This window comes from Apodemus sylvaticus, chromosome 16, assembly GCF_947179515.1.
Source record: "Apodemus sylvaticus chromosome 16, mApoSyl1.1, whole genome shotgun sequence".
NCBI classification, from domain to species: domain Eukaryota; kingdom Metazoa; phylum Chordata; class Mammalia; order Rodentia; family Muridae; genus Apodemus; species Apodemus sylvaticus.
This window is the reverse complement of record NC_067487.1, coordinates 15,512,943-15,519,764: the sequence shown is the minus strand read 5'-3', so window position 1 is coordinate 15,519,764 and position 6,822 is coordinate 15,512,943. Positions and strand designations below refer to the sequence as shown.

Here is a 6,822-nt window from a genome sequence, read left to right as displayed (position 1 = left end):
TGGTTGTAGAATTAAGGAGGTGGGATTGCAGTAGGTCATCTCCCAGTTCATGTCCATCTGGAACTTCCCAATCTGACTACCATGAACGAATCTCTGTCTATGAAATTAGTAAGGTGATGTCGTGTTGGATTGGGATGTCCTGTAAAGCTACTGATTGGTGTTTTGACTACACAGGCCTATACACAGCAAAGGGAAAAGGCCACATGAGGAAGAAGAGAGACTGAAGGAATGCAACTATAACCTAAGGAATGATGGAAGCTAAGATAAAACAAAAAAGGTTATCCAAAGACTCTTCAGTTAAGCCCTGCCGGCAATCTCATATCACACTTTCAGCTTCTAAAACTTTAACTCTCTGTTGTTTGTCCTCTGGTTTGCTGTATTTTGTTATCACAATCCCAGGAAATTAATACAAGGCTCAAGATGGAAATATCTAATATTCTACCATGTTAACTATGTTTGCAATGAGTCTAACAGGTAAAAATCCTGGATTTGGATTCAATCTTTTATTTTAAAACACAGAGTTGATCATTTTCTGTTATGTTAAAGTTGGAAATCAACCACAAGGTGGGTTTGAGGATCCACTGTGAGACAGACGCAAGCAAACCACCATTACTCCACCTCCATTCGCCCAGAAGTGCCCATACTACATGAAACAGAAGTATGAGAACAACACGGATGTACCTTAGGAACTGTCTAACATGGGTGTACCTTAGTAAGTATCCAACACAGATGTACCATAGGAAGTATCCAACATGGATGTACCTTAGGAAGTATCCAACATGGATATACCTTGTATTCAAAGGCTTAAAAAAGAGGTGGAATCTAGGAAATTCTGGTCAGGCAATAAGTAACTTAGAATATCACTCTGGGAAAGATTGCAAAGATAAGTTCCCTGTCAGAGACTTGAAATTTGAACAATGGCACTACCTATATATCCCTGTCTGGTCAGATATTTATCATCTATAGAGCACAGATGGATCCTGGACAGTGGCACTGAAGTCTCAAACTTAATTGTGTGTTAATTCCATTTATATTTCTTTCAGTAATTTGCTAACTGCGAATCTACCAAATGCTTTTTCCCCTTCTATGCCTGTTGAAAAGAAAAGAAAATCAGAAGGAATTTTTATTTTCAACCAGCAAGACCAGAAATAAGCTTTATTGCCCTAATGGAACTAAATTAGCTCTTGAGCTCTGGGTTGTAATTTAGCCCGCAACAGCTTCCACATTCATTTTTCCCACACACAGAATCTGTATGTATCTATCACATTGGTGAAAATAGGCAGGAAATACTGAAATGGGAAGAAAATGAGGCATGTCCTTAAGTTCAGTGTTCACAACTCGGGGCTGAAATCCTGGAAAACCCAACAGGCACCAAAGCCAAGGAGTTTCCAGAAAACTCGAAGAATGAATTTAGGGGTGAGGATTAGAAAGGAGTGAGGTGTGTACGTACATGTGTGTGACCAAGATTGTGACCAAGGCCTTTCTTAGTAAGGCTTTACTAGGGTGAATCATGGGAAGGTCAACTGATCATGGCAATTGGCCTACCCACGGCTTGTTTGTGTGCTTCTCCATCCAGTGGGTGGATTGGAGTTTTGGGCACACCTTCAGGACAAATAGCCTCCCGGGATCTTACTCCTTGGGTGGCTATTCCTCTTAGTTGTCACTATTGCTGGGGGTGGGGGACGACAAACTTAGAGACATTTATTTTGGATCAAAATTCTGAGATTACAGTCCATCATTGCAGGGCAGTCTAGGCAGCAGGAACCCGTAGCACCTACTCTCTTCCACAGTTAAGAGTAGAGAACGAAGCTGGGTGGTGGTGGTGGCGCACGTGTGTAATCCTAGCACTCTGGGAGGCAGAGGCAGGCAGATTTCTGAGTCCGAGGCCAGCCTGGTCTACAGAGTGAGTTCCAGGACAGCCAGGGCTATACAGAGAAACCCTGTCTTGAAAATACCAAATCAAAAAAAAAAAAAAAAAAAGAGTATAGAAGGAATAAATGTGGACTTATCTGTGCTCAGGTTACAGTGTCATGTCTCATGTAATCCAGGATCCCAACTTAAGCAGTAGTGTGGCCCACATTTAGGCATATCTTGTCCATAATGTAGAATAATTAAGACTATTCTCCCATACTTTCTCATAGACCAGCCTGACCTAGACAGCTCCCCAGAACATGAGCCAAGACCCCCTAAATGGTTTTTGGCATTTCTGGCCTCCAGCCAGGACAGAACTACTGTTAACAGTCCCAGCTTCTGAGCAAGTCTGAACTGTTTGCCAAGGACAAGAAGGTGAGTTACCCTCTTCCAGGACCCATCCCGACACTGCCTGACCAGGTTCTTTTCCTGTTCTTGCTGGTAGCAACCTCTCTGGACCTATTGGCAATGTTTCAATGTCATGGATTTGGAGAATCTCCCAAAATCTATGTCAATGAAATTTTAGGGGGAAGGGAGCCCAAATATGGATATCGTGATATAACTTCTAAGATGAAAGATAAATAGTTACATCTGGCCCTTCCTACAGAAAGTAGGTCAAGGAGAGGGCAGGCTTTGTGCCCAGTGGGGGAAGAGAAGACACTTCAGCAGGTCTAGACTAGTAAGCAAGTCACTGTGCCACTTGAGTCATATGATCTAGCAAATCCAGTTGTGCTTGACGTGGTACAGGCAGACTTAGACGCTGTCTGATCTTTGGCAGGCACATAGAGGTGAATCACAATACAAACTCAGCATTTGGAATAAAGCCCCTGCACTCTCTGTGGAAAAGTACTCTGGTTTTAGTTCCATGCTGATTGTTGGTCAACACTGAACCCTCGGATGTAGATGCCACTTTACTGTGGTCTGACCTCAGTGAGAAGTCATGGTGCCAGCAAATAGTATTGATACGATCAATATGCACTTCTGTGGTTTTCTTCCCTAAACCCATAGTCCCAAAATAATGGGGGGGGGGGGATGGATTCAGACAACAGAAGAAAGGCATCTTATAAAATATCTGAACCTGCTGGTCCTCCATTGAGGGACATCTGGGCTCAGCAATGAAGACCACTTGCTGCTCTTGCAAAATCCCTGGGTTTGATTCCCGACACCCACATGGCAGCTCACAACGACCATAATTCTAGTTCCAAGGGATCCAGCGCCCTCTCTGGCTCCTCAGGCACTGCTCACACATGGTGCACATATATACATGCAGGCAAATACTCACGCACATACCGATAAAATACTATGAATACATTTTTAAAAACTGACAGAATTCTTCAAAACCATCAAGATCAAAAGAAAAAAAAAAAATCTGAGAAACTCATAGCCAAAGGTAGCCTAAAGGCACAGCAACTAAATACGCAATGGTATCCCTATAACACAAAAAGACTTTTTGGTTATCCAGGGGGAGTCTGAATAAACCACGAACTTTATATATAAATTACAGGCCATTAATGATAGCAAACATGACATTCAGACATGAACATTTTAGCATTAGTATTGTGATCATAAAACGGGAAAGGTTTAGAAAATATGTTCTACGATGGTGTAGGGGAAGGGGGTGCCACAGCAGACCCATGCTGAGGCATCCCTTCCCCCTGAGGGACCAGCCATACATGGTATAGCACAGAATAGAGTTTATTTAGGGCAGAGGATGAGAGTTAAGGGGGGTAGTGGAGGCAGAGAAAGGCAGAGAGAGGGAGAGAGTAGAGAAATAGAGGCCGGCCATGACCATGAGGAGAGCGGGGGAGGGGAGGGGAGGGGAGAGGGGGAGGGGAGAAGAGCCCAAGACTGGGAAGAGAGAGGCAAGAGGGGTAAGAGAGAGTAAGAGCTAAGAGAGAGAGGAGGGGCTGAGCAGCCCTTTTTGTAGTAGGCCAGGCCTACCTGGATGTTGCCAGGAAACTGGGGTGGGGCAGACATACATGGCTGTGGCCAGGTAAATGTGGGGTGGAGCTTAGACAGAATCCTAACAATTGGAGCAAACTAGATCGGTAGCACCTGAGAACTCCATGAAATACGTATTTCTTGTAAATAAAACAAACAAACAAAAACAACTATCCTTTAAACTCTGTTGTACTTTTTAAAGTTTTATTTACGGTGTGTGTGTGTACATGGTATGTTAAGAATAGGGACACACACACATGCCTTGCAATGGTGGCGCACGCCTGTGATCCCAGCACTTGGGAGGCAGAGGCAGGCGGATTTCTGAGTTCGAGGCCAGCCTGGTCTATAGAGTGAGTTCCAGGACAGCCAGGGCTATACAGAGAAACCCTGTCTCCAAAAAAACCAAATCCAAAAAAATCAAAAAATAGGAACCCACATGCATGTGGGACGCAATGAGCAGCCTAATGGAGTCCACTCTCTCAACCTGTATGTGAACCCCAGAGGACCAAGCTCAGGTCTCTAGACACCTTTATTAACCACTGAGCCATCTTGCTGGCCTAAGTCTATTGTATTGAAGAAAATCAAACTCAGACAACAGTGTTATAAAATGTTAAAACCAAAAGTCTCCAAAATAGGAAAGCATATCCATTTGTATTCTTGCCGTGTACTTCCTTTAAATTTCTTATTTATGTTTGGCTCTTTGAAGCAGGACCTTTTGGAGTGGGGCCTAGGTTAGACCCAAACTCCGCTGTGTAACTTGAGTAACTTGGAAATGAATGTTGCCTCTACCTCCCAAGTGCTAGGATTGATTACAGGTATTTGCCAAGGCACCCTGCTCAGAACTTAAATGTTGATTATTTCAACTTCATTTCGCCTTTAAAATTTCTATTTGTATGTTCTCTAGTAATAATACATATGTGTAGAAGTATGCATGTGATTCTTCAGCATAGTTATTGAGAACAGGTTTTTTTTTCTTGACATTATGAAATTATTGGTTGTGTTTTTTACTAAGGAAGTAAAAAAATAAGTTGATTTTTTTTTTTTTTTTTTTGAGAGTTCATCATGAGAAGAACAGCCAGGTCCACCAAGACGGCTCATCAGGTAAGATCGCTTGCCACCAGATCTGATGACCTGAGTTCTATCCTCAGGACCTATAAGGTAGAAGGAGAGAACTGACTCCTGTGACTTGTCCTCTGATGTCTACATGTGCTCCCACAAGCACACTTTCCACACATACACATATAATACTTAAATATAATAAAATAAATAATTTAATTATATAATTAATAATAGATAAATCAAATATTTAATAATAAATATTAAAGTGTTTTAAAATTCCATAAACTGTGAAGCAACTAGCTTGTTCTTTTGCCAAAGTGAGTAAGTAATAATATAAAGATACTGTGACCTTAAGTAAAAGCCTATATAATATCATTGCTAAACATGGCTCCTATTTCAGTATTCTCTTTGGATTACATTAACTGTAGGTGACAGGGCATAAGATCAGTGGAGCAGCTGGGATGGAAGTCTTTCCGCCACCATTTGCACCAGGGAGCCTGGAAACTCCACAGCCTTCTGTGCATAGCCTGCCAGGAGAGAGAGATCTCCCAGCAGTGCTTTCACTTTTGAACTCAGAGGAGTAAGGACACAGGCTTGCAGGCCCACAGGAGGAACAAACTCCAGCCATAAACAACAGTACCAACTAGCACCAGAGATAACCAGATGGTGAAAGGTAAGCACAAGAACCTTACTAACAGAAACCAGGGCCACATGGCAACATCAGAACCCAGTTTTCCCACCACAGCAAGTCCCGGATACCCCAACACACCGGAAAAGCAAGAGTTGGATTTAAAATCATATCTCATGATGCTGATAGAGGGCTTCAATAAAGACTTAAATAACTCCCTTAAAGAAATACAGGAGAACATTGGTCAACAGTCTTTAAGGAGGAAATACAAAAATCCCTTAAAGAAATACAGGAGATGGGAGTGGGGGGCTAGAAAAGGGGAAATCATTTGAAATGTAAATAAATTATATCGAATAAAAAAAAAAGAAAAAAAGAAAAAAAAAGAATAAATCAAAACCATAAAAAAAAAAAGAAAAGAAAAGAAATACAGGAGATCATGGGTCAACAGGCAGAAGCCCTTAAAGAAGAAACACAAAAATCCCTTAAAGAATTTCAGGAAAACAAAAACAATCAAGTGAAGGAACTGAACAAAACCATCCAGGATCTAAAAGTGGAAGTAGAAACAATAAAGAAATCACAAAGTGAGACATCTCTGGAGATAGAAAACCTTGGAAAGAATTCAGGAGTCATAGATGCAAGCATCAACAACAGAATACAAGAGAGAAGAAAGAACCTCAGGTGCTGAAAATACCATAGAAAGCATTGACTCCACAGCCTAAGAAAATGCAAAATGAATAAAGCTGATAACTCAAAACATCCAGGAACTCCAGGACACAATAAGAAGACCAAACCTAAGGATTATAGGTATAGGCAAGAGTGAGGATTTACATCTTAATGGCCCAGTAAATATCTTCAACAAAATTGTAGAAGAAAACTCCTCTAACCTAGAGAAAGAGATGCCCATGAACATACAAGAAGCCTTCAAAACTCCAAAACAGACTGGACCAGAACAGAAAGTCCTCCCATCACATAATAATCAAGACACCAAATTCACTAAACAAAGAAAGAATATTAAAAGGAGTAAGGGAAAAAGGCCAAGTAACTTATAAAAGCAGACCTATGAGAATTACACCAGACTTCTCACCAGAGACGATGAAAGCTAGAAGATCCTAGGCAGACCTCATACAGACCCTAAGAGAACACAAATGCCAGCCCAGGCTACTATACCCAGTGAAACTCTTAATCATCATAGATGGAGAGACCAACATATTTCATGATAAAAACAAATTTACACAATATCTGTCCACAAATCCAGCCCTACAAAGGATAACTGATGGAAAATG

At 41.5% G+C, this 6,822-nt stretch overlaps 1 long non-coding RNA gene across 1 annotated transcript; it reads left to right on the top strand.

Annotated features, from left to right (window-relative positions):
• The first annotated feature begins 446 nt into the window (after positions 1-446).
• On the top strand, positions 447-5,779 carry LOC127666884 (uncharacterized). The gene is made up of 4 exons (XR_007973734.1): positions 447-712; positions 2,142-2,286; positions 4,907-4,953; positions 5,340-5,779. It is a non-coding gene; the product is annotated as an uncharacterized LOC127666884 (long non-coding RNA).
• The last annotated feature ends 1,043 nt before the right edge of the window (positions 5,780-6,822 follow it).